This window comes from Microtus ochrogaster, unplaced genomic scaffold, assembly GCF_000317375.1.
Source record: "Microtus ochrogaster isolate Prairie Vole_2 unplaced genomic scaffold, MicOch1.0 UNK63, whole genome shotgun sequence".
Classification (NCBI taxonomy): domain Eukaryota; kingdom Metazoa; phylum Chordata; class Mammalia; order Rodentia; family Cricetidae; genus Microtus; species Microtus ochrogaster.
The window spans coordinates 779,139-794,896 of record NW_004949161.1 but is presented as its reverse complement, the minus strand read 5'-3'; the positions used below and the strand labels follow the sequence as shown (position 1 = coordinate 794,896).

Below are 15,758 nucleotides of genomic sequence, written 5' to 3'. Positions count from 1 at the left end.
GGTAGGTAGGTAGGTAGGTAGATAGATAGATAGATAGATAGATAGATAGATAGATAGATAGATAGATAGATAGATAGATAGATAGATCGATCTCCTCCTCATGGAGTGATATATTACCAAAGGTCCCCCCAGCTCTGACAGTCTATTCTCCCTGTTCTCAAGGTAAAGTTGAGGCTGAGAGTTTTCATTTTCTCTGAGGTGATATTATATCACTGATGACTTCCCAGTACTGCTTAGACATAAGCCAAGTCTAAAGAAAAGGGAACAAAGCTATGATGCAGAATTTCAAAGTCAATAAACTACTTTTCTTTTTTCCTCCTTCTTTCCTTCCTTCCTTCCTTCCTTCCTTTATTTTTTCTTTTTCTTTCTTTCTTTCTTTCTTTCTCCCTTCTTCCTTTTTCTCAGGAAAGGAGAGAGAGTTGTTATCTTAAAAGTCTTGAAGTTTTTTTAAATTTATTTTTATTTTTTTTTTAAATCTTGAAGTTAAAAGTGTCAGTATATCCTGATTATAAAAATGAATTCTGCTGCATACAGTAATAGTTGTTTTCATGGAACAAGGCTATTTAATGATGCTCAGTTTGAGCTAGGTAATCTTTTAGGCATTTTTATACATTGTTATGTTTAATCTTCACATAAAGAAATCTTCATCAAGAGTGGCACATGCCCGGACACCAGGTTAGCGAAACAAAGAGGCCTTTCTCATGGAGCCATGAATCAATCTGAGAATGCTCCACTACAAATTAATGTTCACACCTCACTCCAAGGAATATTTTGTACTATGAATAAAGGTATTATCCTGAAAAAAAACCTGAATAATATTAGGTTAACACAGAAGATTTTCAGTTTTGTTCCAAAATTTATATTCAAAATTATTGATGTTTGTTACTGTGTGATGGCTAAGAAGGTCAGCACTGGAAAATATCATACAATCATAGCTGGTACAAAGGTGAACAGAACAATTTGTCACTCACAGATGAGTGACCATGGACAAGTCACGTAACTCTTCTAACCTGTCCTCTGAGATATGAAGATAACTATGGATTTTCTTGGGTGGTTTCTTTAGCATTAAAAGGTATTATATACTTGGTACAATGTACAAATGGGTAAATCATTAACAAAAGTTTGTTGCTTTTATCAATAATCTATTTTGATATAATTGTAGGCAAGTTCAAGACAGATTGCAATTTTCCAAGTGGTCCTAATGTACTAGCAGAAGCCCTGGAAGAAAAGGAAAGTTGTTTAATCTCTGCACTTGGAAGGCAGAGGCAGGCTGATCTCTGTGATTTTTGAGGCCAGCCTGGTCTACAAGAGTGAGTTCCAGGACAAGCTCCAAAGCCACAGAGAAACCCTGTCTCAAAAAACCAAAAGAAAAAAGAAAAGGAAAGTTGTGTGTATGTGTGTATAGATATCTGAGGTTTACAGATGAGGCAATATATCACAATAACATATCCAGATTAACTGTTTAACTTTTCCTTCCTTCCTTTCTTTCTTTCATTCATTATTTATTTATTTATTTATTTTAAAAAAGAAAATAAACTACCTTTTTATACATATTAATCCAAGTTTCCGCTCCCTCCTCTCCTCCCATTCCCTCTACATACTCATCCAATCCTCAGAGAGGATAAGACACATTGCTTTGGGGAAGGTCCAAGGCCCTCCCCACTGTATCTAGGCTAAGCAAGGTATCCATCCAAAGAAAATAGGTTGCCAAAAAGCCAGTACATGCAGTAGGGATAAATCCTGGTGCCACTGCCAGTGGCCCCTCAGTCTTCCCCAGCCATGCAACTGTCAACCACATTCAGAGAAAATAGTTTGGTCCTATGCTTGTTCCCTCCAAATCCGGCTCAAGTTGGTGAGCTCCCATTAGCTCAGGTAAACTGTTTCAGTGGGTGTACCCACGATGGTCTTGATCTCCTTGTTCACACTCTCTTTCTTCCCACTCTTCAACTGGACTTTGGGAGTTCAATCCAGTGCTCTGATGTGGGTCTCTGCCTCTATTTCCATCAGTTGTTGGATGAAGGTTCTATGGTATTATTTAAGATATTCATCAGTCTGACAACAGGGCAAGTCAAGATCCAGCCCCCTCTCCTCTGTTGCTTAGGATCTTAGCTGGGTTCATCCTTGTAGATTCCTGGGAATTTCTCTAGAGCTAGGTTTCTTGATAACCCTTTAATAGCTCCCACAATCAAAATATCTCTTTCCTTGCCCTCATCTCTGTCCTTCCTCCATCTCAACTATCCCATTCCCTCAAGTTTTCCTCATCCTTCCGCTTCTCCCCTTCCACCCTCAATTATCCCCACCCCTATGCTCCCAGTTTTGTCAGGCAATCTTGTCTGTTTCCACTTTCCAGGTGGACCTACAGATGTTTTTCTTAGGGTTCACCTTATTACTTAGCTTTTCAGGATCGTGAACTATAGGCTCCCTATCCTTTGTTTATAGCTAGTATCCATGGTGATCCAAAAGACACAGGGGTTTACTCTTAATTTTTTTGTATCTGTGGAGGTTTACTTTGTTATTGAATATGTGATTAACTTTAGAGAAGGTTCCATAAAAGGTATATTCTTTTGTGTTTGGGTGGAATGTTCTATTGATGTCTGTTAAGTCCACTTGAATCATAACATCTGTTAGTGCTCTTATTTCTCTGTTAAGTTTCTATCTGGTTTACCTGTTCATTGGTGAGAGTGGAGTGTTGGAGTCTCCTACTATCAGTATGTGGGGTTTGATGTGCAATTTAAGGTTTTTTTATATTTATTTATTTATTTATTAAAGATTTCTGTCTCTTCTCCTCCACTGCCTCCCATTTCCCTCCCCCTCCCGCAATCAAGTCCCCCTCCCTCATAAGCCCAAAGAACAATCGGGGTTCCCTGCCCTGTGGGAAGTCCAAGTACCACCCACCTCCATCCAGGTCTAGTAAGGTGAGAATCCAAACTGCCTAGACTCCCCCAAAGCCAGTACGTGCAGTAGGATCAAAAACCCATTGCCATTGTTCTTGAGTTCTCAATAGTCCTCATTGTCCGCTATGTTCAGTGAGTCTGGTTTTATTCCAGGCTTTTTCAGACCCAGGCCAGCCGGCCTTGGTGAGTTCGCAATAGAATATCCCCATTGTCTCAGTGTGTGGGTGCATCCTTGGCAGTCCTGAGTTCCTTGCTCGTGCTCCCTCTCCTTCTGCTCCTGATTTGGACCTTGAGATTTCTGTCTGGTGCTCCAATGTGGGTCTCTGACTCTGTCTCCTTTCATCGCCTGATGAAGGTTAATATTCAGGAGGATGCCTATATGGTTTTTTTTTTTGGATTCACCTTCTTATTTAGCTTCTCTAGGATAGCGAATTATAAGCTCAATGTCCTTTATTTATTACTAGAAACCAAATATGAGTGAATATTTGGTATATAAGAGTACATCCCATGTTCCTCTTTTTGGGTCTGGCTTACCTCACTCAGGATAGTGTTTTCTATTTCCATCCATTTGTATGCAAAATTCAAGTAGTCATTGTTTTTTACTGCTGAGTAATACTCTAATATGTATATATTCCATACTTTCTTCATCCATTCTTCCATTGAAGGGCATCTAGGTTGTTTCCAGGTTCTGGCTATTACAAACAATGCTGCTATGAACATAGTTGAGCATATACTTATGTTGTATGGTAGGGCATCTCTTGGGTATATTCCCAAGAGTGGTATTGCTGGGTGCAGGGGTAGGTTGATCCCGAATTTCCTGAGAAACCGCCACACTGCTTTCCAAAGTGGTTGCACAAGTTTGCATTCCCACCAGCAATGGATGAGTGTACCCCTTTCTCCACAACCCTTCCAGCAAAGGCTATCATTGGTGTTTTTTTTATTTTAGGCATTCTGACAGGTGTAAGATGGTATCTTAAAGTTGTCTTGATTTGCATTTCCCTGATCGCTAAGGAAGTTGAGCATGACCTTAAGTGTCTTTTGGCAGGGTGGTGGTGGCACAAGCCTTTAATCCCAGCACTTGGGAGGCAGAAGCAGGCAGATCTCTGTGAGTTCGAGACCAGCCTGGTCTACAAGAGCTAGTTCCAGGACAGGAACCAAAAGCCACTGAGAAACCCTGTCTCGAAAAATGCAATTTAAATTTTAATAATGTTTCTTTTACATATATGGGTATTCTTGTATTAGGGGCATAGATATTCAGGATTGAGACTAAATCTTGATGGATTGCTCCTGTTATGAGTATAAAGTGTCCGTCTCGATCTCTTCTGATTGATTTTAGTTTAAAATACATTTTTGTGAGATATTAGGATAGCTACCTCCACTTGGTTCTTAAGTCCATTTTGATTGGAAAACTTTTTCCCAATCCTTTACTCTGATATAGTATCTGTCTTTGAGGTTGAGGTGTGTTCTTATATACAGCAGAAGTCTGTATCCTATTTTTATATCCATTCTCTTAGCCTATGTCTTTTTATAGGTAAATTGAGACCATTGATATTAAGTGATTTTAATGACCAGTGGTTTTTAGTTCCAGTTATTTTTTGGTAGCAGTGTTTGTGTGTTTCCCTTCTTTGGGTTATACTGGGGGTAGGTATCTATTGCCTGTGTTTTTGTGGGTGCAATTCACTTCCTTGGGTTGGGGTTTTCCTTTAGGGCTGGGTTTGGGAATATGTATTGTTTAAATCTGTTTTTGTCATGGAATATCTTGTTTTCTCCATCAATGGTGATTGACAGCTTTGCTAGGTATTGTAGTCTTGGCTTGTATCGGTGGTCTCCTAGTGTCTGCAGGACATCCGCTTTCATGGTTTTCATTGAAAAGTTAGGCATAATTCTGTTAGGTTTACCTTTACCTTTATATGTTACTTGAACTTTTTTTGTAGCTCAAATATTCTTTCTTTATTCTGTATGTGTTGCATTTTGATTATTATATGGTGAGGGGATTTTTTTTTTATCCAGTCTATTTGATATTCTGTAAGCTTCTTGTACCTTCATAGGAATATTCTTCTTTAGGTTGAGAAAGTTTTCTTCTATGATTTTGTTGAATATATTTTCTGTGTCTTAAGCTGGAGTTCTTATCCTTCCTCAACACCTGTTATTCTTAGGTTTGGTCTTTTCATCATGGTGTCCCAGATTTTCTGGATGTTTTGTGTTAAAAATTTGTTGGATGTAATATTTCTTTGACCAATGAGTCTATTTCCTCTATAGTATCTTCAGCACCTGAGATTCTTTCTTCTGTCTCTTGTATTCTGTTGGTTATACTCGTCTTTGTAGTTCCTGTTTGTTTTTCCAAACCCAGAATTCCCTCCATTTGCGTTTTCTTTATTGCCTCTATTTCAGTCTTCAAGTTTTGAACTGTTTGCTTCACCTGTTTCATTGCTTTTTCTTTGTTTTCTTGGGGGTTTTTGAGGGATTTATTAATTTCTTTCATTTTTTTTGTCTTTTCCTCAATTTTTTTTCAGAGAATGAAGTATTAATTTTAATTGAAAACCCACTTGATACAGACCCAAAGTGGAAGCAAGGGCTTCTTGACAAAACAGAAACAGTGCTTTCCACTTGGCTAGCTATGTCCAAGTCTTAGTGGATGCCAGAGGCCACATGGATATGTATTTTAATTGAGTTAGCTCCCAGAAAAAAGGCAGACCAGGTTTAACTCAGGATGATCGGACTCTGGGGTGGCCAGACCTTGGGAATATAGGACTCTGATGCTGAGAATGGGGATACAGGCAGGGTTGGACAGGAGCTTCCTGCTCAGAACAGGCTTGACTGTCTAGTGTGGGAGCAGAGGTTCCCATCACGGAGAATGGCTTTTATCAGGTGCAGATGTCCCACTGCCCTCAGACCCCCTGGAACTCTGCAGCCGATACAGCGCCTCCATCTGCCTCCTCTTTTCCTTGGCCCTGTTGATGGTTGTCCGGAAAAGCTTGCAGAAGAGCTGGATAGCTTGGGGCGAGTCATCGTTGCCAGGGATAGGGTAAGTGATGAGGCACGGGTTGTAGTTGGTGTCCACAATGCCCACTGCGGGGATGTTCATCTTGGCAGCATCCCTCACAGCCACATGGGGCTCAAAGACATTGTTGAGCGTGAGCAGGAAGATGATGAGGTCCAGCAGGCCGACTGTGGGCCCAAAGAGGAGGTGTGCAGACCACCCTTGAAGTAGCACGTGTGGGCGTAGTCTCCGCAGTCCTGGGCTGTCTTCTTGATCAAGTGAGAGAACTGCCGATTCCTGCTCACGAACAGGATGATGCCCTTGCGGTAGGCCACACGAGAAGTGAAGTTCAAGGCCAGCTGTAGGTTCAAGGCTGTCTGTTCCAGGTCGATGATGTCTTGGCCCAGGCAGTTCCCAAAGATGTATGGCTCCATAAACCTATGCCGGCAACCGGCTTTATGGCCCAGGTGTACTCGGTCCTCGAAAAGGCTCTTCACAGAAAACAGCTCCTTGACATTGAAGAAGTCCGAATGTTGCAGGGGCACATCTAGGATCATGCTCTGGAGATCGTTGTCATCCTGGGGCTCGCTGACCACGGGACTTGGGCTCCCGTCACCGTCCTACCATTCAGCCCCACCGGGCCCAGGGCCGCCTTCTGCAAAAAAAACTTGGCCAGTGCCACATACCTGCACACAGCAGCCGGGTCAGCACGGCCGGAGAAGGCGCCATGGTTGGCGCGTGGACAGCTTTTCCTCAATTTTTTAAGGGAGTTTTTCATTTCCTCTTTAAAGGTCTCCATCATTTTCATAAAGTTACGTTTAAAGTCCTTTTCTCCTTCTTGATTAGGATGATCAGGTCTTCCTGCTGTGTGACTACGAGGTTCTAGTGTTACCATGTTGCTTTTTAGGTTGTTGGATAAATTTTTGCATTGGCACCTACCCATCTCTTCCTTCAAAAGAAGCCAGCAGTGTCTTTGTATCTTAGTCCAATCCTTGCAGTGTCTGTCTGAGTGTTTGGGAGTTTTTCTTGGTCTGACCTGTACTGCCAATGTCTGTGTCTCAGGAAGCCTCTGAGGTCTCATTTTTCTTTTCTAATGTAAAAGTATTGCAGTGAAAAATAATACAGTTATCAGAAAAAGTAGGAGACCAAGAATAAATTTCAATTCTGGGTAAGAATTTACCTTCTTTAAACTTAATTCAGACACATATGAAGTGCTCAATAAATATTTGTGAGACAAAATTCTAAAAACTATTATATGAATATTTATCTTTTCCTTGGCAGGATTAATAAGATATGCAGTGAAAGCACCTAGCTCGTGGCTAACATGGAGCAAGGTCAGTTTTCTTTACCAATTCACATTTTAAATACCAGACATTTTTATTAAGAAACTCCAAATTTGACTATTTCTTTTCATTTTAATAAAGGTTAATTTCTCTGTTTGTCACATGAATAAGCATAGCCTTATGTACTGAACCAGTTTTACCAAATAGTCTTCTTCATTCTTTCTTAGAGGTCCTCTGAAAACAGCATTACCAACCCTGCCTTAAAGGCTTTCTGACCATCTTTACAGCTATGTGACTAAAGCAATGACACTTCTCACTGGAAATGAAAAGCATTCTTTATGATGAAAGTAAGAAGTACACTTTTTAAAATTAACTTTAAAAGTAGCTAAATTTGTTTTTTTATCACATACACACATCACACACACATACACACATCACATACACATACACACACACCATATACACACACCACATATATACACACAGCATGCATACATGAACACAAAACACATACTTGCCACAAATACTAAATTCATACTGCACACACACACACACACACACACACACCACATACACAAACACAAAATGTGCATACAGCAGCAATGAAGAGTTGAATGCTCCTAAACTGAATGGAGGACACTAGCTCAGGTGTATCAGATTCAATGAGACACTGCAAGAGCAAGTTGGAAAGCTGGTAAAAGTTTGGGAAGCCTCTAGAAGATAGAAGGAACCTCAGAAATGTGACACTTCAGAAATAGAGGTCATCAGTGATGCTGGTAAAAACATGACCTCCAACTGGCTACCTCCAAACTCAAGAGTCTTGTATAATTGGGCCACTAGTGTAAAGTCAAAGTCCTTGAATGTGACTGTTATGTCTTTCGTGAGCAGCTGCTGCTTATAACAGGATTAAAAAAAAATAAAACCTCTTAAGCCATGATCATGGACATGCTGTGATTACCACATGCATGAGTAACTGGGGACTGGGAATGTGGCAGAGAACAAACTTGGCTTTAATAAGAACCTAGTATAACCTCCAATACTACAAAATAATAATAATAACAATAATAATTTTTTTTCTTGACAGGATAATTGGATAACAACAGCTTGTTCTGAGCGCAAAAATGAGAACAAAGAACAAAATTCTTCAAAATGTAAATTTCAATACTTAGCAAATTGCTGGCACTCAAAACTAGAAGCTCTTAGTATGTGTTTTTCAAAATATTACTTCTGGAACCAAACAAACTTCCTGTGACCACTGTTCCATTCCTGGCCCTATGCTAAGCTGAGGAAAAACTAATGATGTTGTAGGCTTATGTGCTATGACATCTGCTCATAGCAATATTACAGTGTAATGGAGAAGGCAGTGGAGAGAAGAATGATAATAATTTGAAATAGCTGAAAAAAAAAAAAAAGGTCTTATGGTTTAGACCTGGAGGGGAAGGAGCTATTTATTGCCTCTTAGATGGCTGGGAGAAAGAAAAAGAAAGAGAATTCCTTAATGAAAGGGTAGCATCCTCTGTCTATTCTGATTCATTCATTCTTCAAGCTACAGATTGCTTCCTGTTTTACAATGCAGATGACGGCATTTGAAGAGAAAAGAATGGAAACCCTGCAGGTGGGCAAGACATTGCCAAGGAAAACAACTCTTGTTCATTTCTTTATTCATTTCCATCCCTTTCTCAAGCACAAGAGAGTACTTTCTAGGCACAATTAATGATCTCCCACAAAGGAAAGTTATCGCTTTCACTTACAGACTTCTTGTTTCAATAGATGACCAGTGTTTATTAAAAAGGTAACTTGTATGGAACTTCTCAGGGGTTAAACAGATCAGAAGGATGTCTCACTGGGTGGTCTCAGGGAACTCTTAAAAACTGTTAACCCCATGGGAACTAGGGATGAGCCTAGTAACATGACCACAGATTTGATGTGCCATCATGCAGATATCTGAGAAAGGTGCTCATGGGTTGATCTTAAAGGTATATGAGATAAAGTGCCTTGCACTGTCGAGGAAGGTAGGTTGGGGAATTCAAAAGCCTTTGTCAAAGACCAGTAGACAACAAGAAGAAAATTAAGAAAAGTCAAGAAGTATAAGAGTATGACAGTGTTGAGAAAAGCTGTCTGGTTCTTCCATGTTTCAGCTCTTCTGCTTCATTGTTTCAGCAGAGTCTGTAACTGTTCACTAAGAGGTTCTGTAAGTATACAGTTCAAAATAGTAACTCTCAGCCAGGAGGCAGTGGTGGTACACACCTTTAATCCCAGAACATGAGAGGCAGAAGCAGGTAGATCTATGCGAGTATGAGGCCATGCTAGTTTACAGAGTGAGTTTTAGTACAGTCAGTACTGTTACGCAGAGAAACCCTGTCTCAAAAAACAAAAACAATAATTAACTCTCAAACTTTTCTGGACTTTAGAATCATGTGAGGTATAGCAAAAAGAATCTAAATGTCTAGGACTCATCTCGAGGTTCTTGTTTTGTTGATTTAGTGCATGGTCTGCACAGTGCGACTTTCTATGATCTCATGAGGTTAAGATACAAAAATGCAACAATTAATTCTCCAAAGTATTACCTTAGTCTGGGTGAGTTTTTGAGCCCTGAATTATGTGATAGGATAATACTACAAGCCAGTTCTATGTTCTCTAAAACTATACAGTAAATGGGGAACATGGGTATACAATCCAAGAGTGATGGTTTATTTTGGCAAAAGTTAGGGAATTGAGATTTGGCTATATATAGCTTGAAATCAGGGCAAACCTATCTTCTAAAGGATAGAGTACTGGGAAGCTTACATTGGTGACTTCAAAATTCAATGAATGTGCCAGATGTGGTGGTACAAGCCTGTCATTCCAGAACTTGGAAGATGAAGGTGTTATGCCCAAGTCTGGAAGTCCCTGCAAAAGCCAACAAGGAGACTGGGTCCCATATGTAAAAGCAAAGAGCCTTTATTTTATGCAAGTTTGCAAACTAGTCCACATGTCCAACGTATTGGAATAAACAGAGAGCCCCAAGCTCAGTTTGAATACAGTTTTATAGTAATAAAGATGGGGGTGAGGGGTTTATGAGGTTCAGGACCCCTGATTGGCTGATATTTGTCTAGGGGTGTCCTGGTGAGTGTGTGTTGGCAGATTGTCCTATCTACAGTGGTTGGAATGTTATGCATTTCCTTTGGATGATCTGTTTTTGGGTGGTTCTTAGGTAATCTCAGCTTGTGTTTCTTCCTACAACCAGGTATCTTCAGCCTAAACTACAGAGACTCAAACCTCTTATTAAATTTTTCAATGGCTGAATCCTGCTCAGGAAGATGATAATAGTTGGAAGTAAAGAACTTTCTTTGGGTGACCTGCCCATACTTAGCTTATCATGGTTGGCTCCCACATTTCCCCCTTCACAAGCACCAATGACAGGACCCAATCTTGGGTCCTGCTAGCCCCTGGGGTTTTTTTTTTGTTGTTGTTGTTGTTGGTTTTTTTTTAAGATTTTTTTTTTAGCCCCTGGTTTTAAGGAGGCATTGAACTACTCAAATTAATAAATATATTAATTGACAACTCTGGACCTATATATTAACAGGCACTATAGGTAGTTAGTTATCTTGTGCCCCATGCCAGGGGGTTCCACCTTATCTCAGCAACCTATTTTGGGCAGGGGGCATACAACGACATGTTTCTTTCTGCAATTACTTCAAGCTAACATTGGGGCATTGTTATCCAGGCCCAAGCATGTCTTTGAGACCTTTACCAGCAGGTCTCAACAGAGAGAATCACCCTCTGCAGAAGGGCAGTGGGAACGTCTCCTTCACATATCTTGCTTGTGATCTTTTTGTATGGTCACAGATAATCTTCAGGCACTTAATGATTCCTGGGCCTGCTCACAGAAAGACATGAGACATAGACAGGAGACATGAAACAAAACACAGAAAACTTACAGGATGGTTGAAGGCTCAACAGTAGTAGTCCCATTGGGCTTGGGGGATCTCAAACAAGTCCCCAAATGTTATGCCCAAATCTGCACAGTCCCCCAAAAGTCAACAAGGAGACTGTGTCCTGTATGCAAAAGCAAAGAGCCTTTATTTTATGCAAGCTTGCAAACTTGGTCTCTCTATAATGTCTAATGTATTGGAATAAACAGAGAGCCCCGAGCTCAGTTAGAATACAATTTTATAGTAGTAAAGGTGAGGGTGAGGAGTTTATAGGTTAAAGACCCCTGATTAGCTGACTTTTGTCTAGGGGTATCCTGGTGAGTGTGTGCTGGCAGGTGGTCCTATCTACAGAGGTTAGAATGTTAGGTATTTCCTTTGGATGGTCTGTTTTGGGGTGGTTCTCAGGTAATCTCAGTTTGTGGTTCTTCCTGCAGCTAGGTATTGCTTCAGGGTGAAATATTGAAACTCAGGCCTCTTATTAAATTTGTCGATGGCTGAATCCTACTCTGGCAGGTGATAATGGTTTAAAGTAATGAATTTCCTCTGGGTAATCTTTTCATATTTAGGTTACAATGGCTGGATCTTACAGAAGGGAGAAGGATCTGGAGTTCAAGGTCATCTGCAGCTACAAAGCCAGTTCAGACTATAGATCAAATGTATTTTGTAGCTTGATTTTGCAAATGAAGTTTTATTGAATATGGTTTCTTTCATCCCTTATGTATTGTCTATGGCTGTTTTCATACTACAACATTGTACTGGGTAGCTACAACAAAACGCTTATAACCTACAAAACCTGGAATCTTCTAGCTCTTACCCATTACATATATTGTATTCAACGTTTATGGCAGTGAAGACTTACTAATTTTCTCAAGTCTCTTCCCCATATTAAGATTTTATGTTCTTTGTAGTTGCTCCCTCTTGTGTAGTAGTTTTTCTCTAACAACACTGTTTCATACTCTCTTCCTACTTTCCAAAGAACTTTGATATTCCATCATTTCCTAGATTCCAGTGTAAGGTTGAACAAACAGAAGACACTCAAAGACAACTGATTCATTAATTGCATTTGTCTAATTTTCTTTAAGTTCTAAGCAACTGGGTCAGTGGTTATTTTTGTAGCTAGGTGAGGGTCATGGAGACATTACAAATCCTTATATCAAATGGGAACCGAATGGGTTTTTCTTCAAATTTTGTTGCTTTTTATTGAGCTCTACATTTTTCTCTACTGTCTTCCCTGCCTCTCCCCTCCCCTTCGACCCTTTCCCAAGGTCCTCATGCTCCAAATTTACTCAGGAGATCTTGTCTTTTCCTACTTCCCATGTAGATTATATCTATGTATGTCTCTCTTAGGGACCTCATTGTTGTCTGGGTTCTCTGGGATTGTGATTTGTAGGCTGGTTTTCTTTGCTTTATGTTTAAAAACAACTTATGAATGAGTACATGTGATAATTGTCTTTCTGGGTCTGGGTTACTTCACTCAAAATGATTTTTTCAGCTCCATCCATTGACCTGCAAAGTTCAAGATGTCATTATTTTTTTCTGCTGTGTAGTACTCCATTGTGTAATTGAATCGTATTTTCCTTATCCATTCTTTGGTCAAGGGGAATTTAGGTTGTTTCCGAGTTCTTGTTATGACAAACAATTGTGTTATGAACATAGTTGAGCATCCTTTGGATATATACCCAAAAGTGGTATTACTGGGTCTTGAGAAAGCTTGTTTCCTAATTTTCTGATAAATCACCACACTGACATCCAAAAAGGCTGTATCAGCTTTTACTCCCACCAGCAATGCAGGAGTGTTTCCTTTACCCCATAACCTCTCTAGCATAAGTTCTCATCAGTGTTTTTGATCTTGGCCATTTTTACAGGTGTAAGATGGAATTTCAGAGTTGTTTTGATTTGCATTCCTCTGATGACTAAGGATATTGAGAATTTCCTTAAGTGTCTTTCAGCCATTTTAGATTTCTCTGTTGAGAGTTCTCTGTTTAGGTCTGTACTCCATTTTTTAGTTGGATTATTTGTTCTTCTGATGGCCAATTTCTTGAGTTCTTTGTATATTTTGGAGATCAGACCTCTGTCTGATGTGGGGTTGGTGAAGATCTTTTTCCATCCTGTAGGCTGTTATTTTGTCTTTTTGATTGTGTTGTTTGCTTTACAGAAGTTTTTCAGTTTCAGGAGGTCCCATTTATTAATTGTTTCTCTCAGTGTTTGTGCTACTGGGATTATATTTAGGAAGTGGTCTCCTGTACCAATTTTCTCTAGTGTACTTCCCACTTTCTCTTCTATGAGGTTCAGTGTGACTGGTTTTATGTCGAGGTCTTTGATTAATTTGGACTTGAGTTTTGTGCATGGTGCTAAATACGTATCTAATTTCATTCTTCTACATGTTGATATCCAGTTATGCCTGCACCATTTGTTACATATTCTTTCTTGTTTCTATTTGATATTTTTTGCTCCTTTGTCAAAAATCAGGTATTCGAAGATGTGTGGATTATATCCATGTCTTCAATTTGGTTCCATTGGTCCTCCTGTCTGTTCTTATGCCAATACCAGGCTGTTTTCAGTACTGTAGCTCTGTAGTAGGGTTTGAAGTCAGGGCTTGTGAGGCCTCCAGAAGTTCCTCTATTATTATTTAGTACAGGATTGTTTTGGCTTTCCTGGGTTTTTTGCTTTTTCATATGAAATTGAGTACTGTTTTTTCGAGGTCTGTGAAGAATCACACTGGGATTTTGATGAGTATTCCATTCAATTTGCAGATTGTGTTTGGCAAGATTACCATTTTCACTATCTTAATTCTACCTACCCAAGAGCATGTGAGATCTCTCCTCTTTCTGGTGTCTTCATCAATTTCTTTCTTCAAAGATTTAAATTTCTTCTCATACAACTCTTCCACTTGTTGGGTTAGAGTTACTCTGAGATACTTTATACTATTTGTGGCTATTGTGAAGGGTGATGTTTCTCTGATTTCTTTCTCAGTTCATTTATTATCTGTGTACAGGAGTGCTACTGATTTTTTTTTAGTTAATCCTGTGTCCTGCTACATTCCTGAAAGAGTTTATAATTTGTAGACGTTCCTTGGTAGAATTTTTGGAATCACCTATGTAACTATCATATCATCAGAAAACAGTCAGAGTTTCACTTCTTCTTTTCCAAATTGTATCCTGTTGATCTCCTTCTGTTTTCTTATTGCTCTAGCTAGAACCTCAAGAACTATATTATATAGATATGGAGAGAGGGATAGACAACTTTGTCTTGTTCCTGATTTCAGTGGGATTGCTGGAAGTTTCTCTCCATTTAGTTTGATGTTGGCTTTTGGCTTGCGTATATTGCCTTTATTTTGTTTAAGTATGTTCCTTGCATCCCTGCTCTCTCCAAGACCTTTATCATGAAGGTATGTTGTATTTTGTCAAAAGCTTTTTTAGCACATAATGAGATGATTATGTGGTTTTTATTTTTTAGTTGGTTTATATGGTGGATTGTGTTTTCATAATTAGATTTTCATATGTTGAACCATCTCTGCCTGTCTGGGATGAAGTCAACGTGATCATGGTGGATGATGGTTCTGATGTATTCTTGAATTTGATTTTCCAGTATTTTTGTATCAATGTTCATGAATGAGATTGTTTTGTAATCCTCTTTCTCTTTTTTTCTTTTCTTTCCTTATATTTAATTAAAAATTTCCACCTCCTCCCATTTCACTCTCCCTCCCCCCTTCCCCTTCCCCTCCCTCTCCAGTCCAAAGAGTAGTCAGGGTTCCCTGCCCTGTGGGAAATCCAAGATCCTCTTACCTACATCCAGGTCTAGGAAGGTGAGCATCAAAACAGACTAGGCTCCCACAAAGCCAGAACATGCAGTAGAATCAAAACCCAGTGCCATTGTCCTTGACTTCTCAGTCAGCCCTCTTGTCAGCCATGTTCAGAGAGTCCATTATGATCACATGCTCCATCAGTCCCTGTCCAGCTGGTCTTGGTGAGCTCCCATTAGATCAGCCCTGCCGTCTCAGTGGGTAGGCTCACCACTCGCTGTCCTGACTTCCTTGCTCATGTTCTCTCTCCTTCTGTACCTCATTGGGACCTTGGGAGTTCAGTTCAGTTCTCCAAAGTGGGTCTCTGTCTCTCTATCCCCATCCATCGCTAGTTGAAAAGTTCTATGGTGATATGCAAGATATTCATCAGCGTGGCTATAGGATAGGGCCAGTTTAGGCGCCCTCTCGTCAACTACCCAAGGAACAAGCTGGGGACATCTCCTTGGACACCCGGGAACCCCTCTAGTGTTAAGTATCTTGCCAACCCTAAAATGGCTCCCTTAATTAAGATATATACTTCCCTGCTCCCATATCCACTCTTCCTCCATTCCAGCCGTCCCATTTCCCCAAGCTCTTCCCATCCTCCACTTCTCACTTCTCTCTCCCCATCTCCCCTTTCTTAGTGATATCTTTGTCTGGTTTAGGTATTAGAGTAATTGTAGCCTCATAAAAAGAGTTTGGCAATGTTCCTTCTGTTTCTATTGTGTGGAACAATTTGAGGAGTATTCATATTAGTTCTTCTTTGAAAATCTTGTAGAATTCTGAGCTGAAACCTTCTGGTCCTGGGATGTTTTTGGTTGGGAGACTTTCGATGACTGTTTCTATTTCTTCACTAGTTATAAGTCTATTTAATTTGCTTATCTCATCTTGACGTGATTTTGGTAA

At 39.8% G+C, this 15,758-nt stretch overlaps 1 pseudogene; it reads right to left on the bottom strand.

Moving 5' to 3' along the window:
* Positions 1-5,739: 5,739 nt before the first annotated feature.
* LOC101982564 lies at positions 5,740-6,607 on the bottom strand (annotated as a pseudogene).
* Between the last annotated feature and the right edge of the window lie 9,151 nt (positions 6,608-15,758).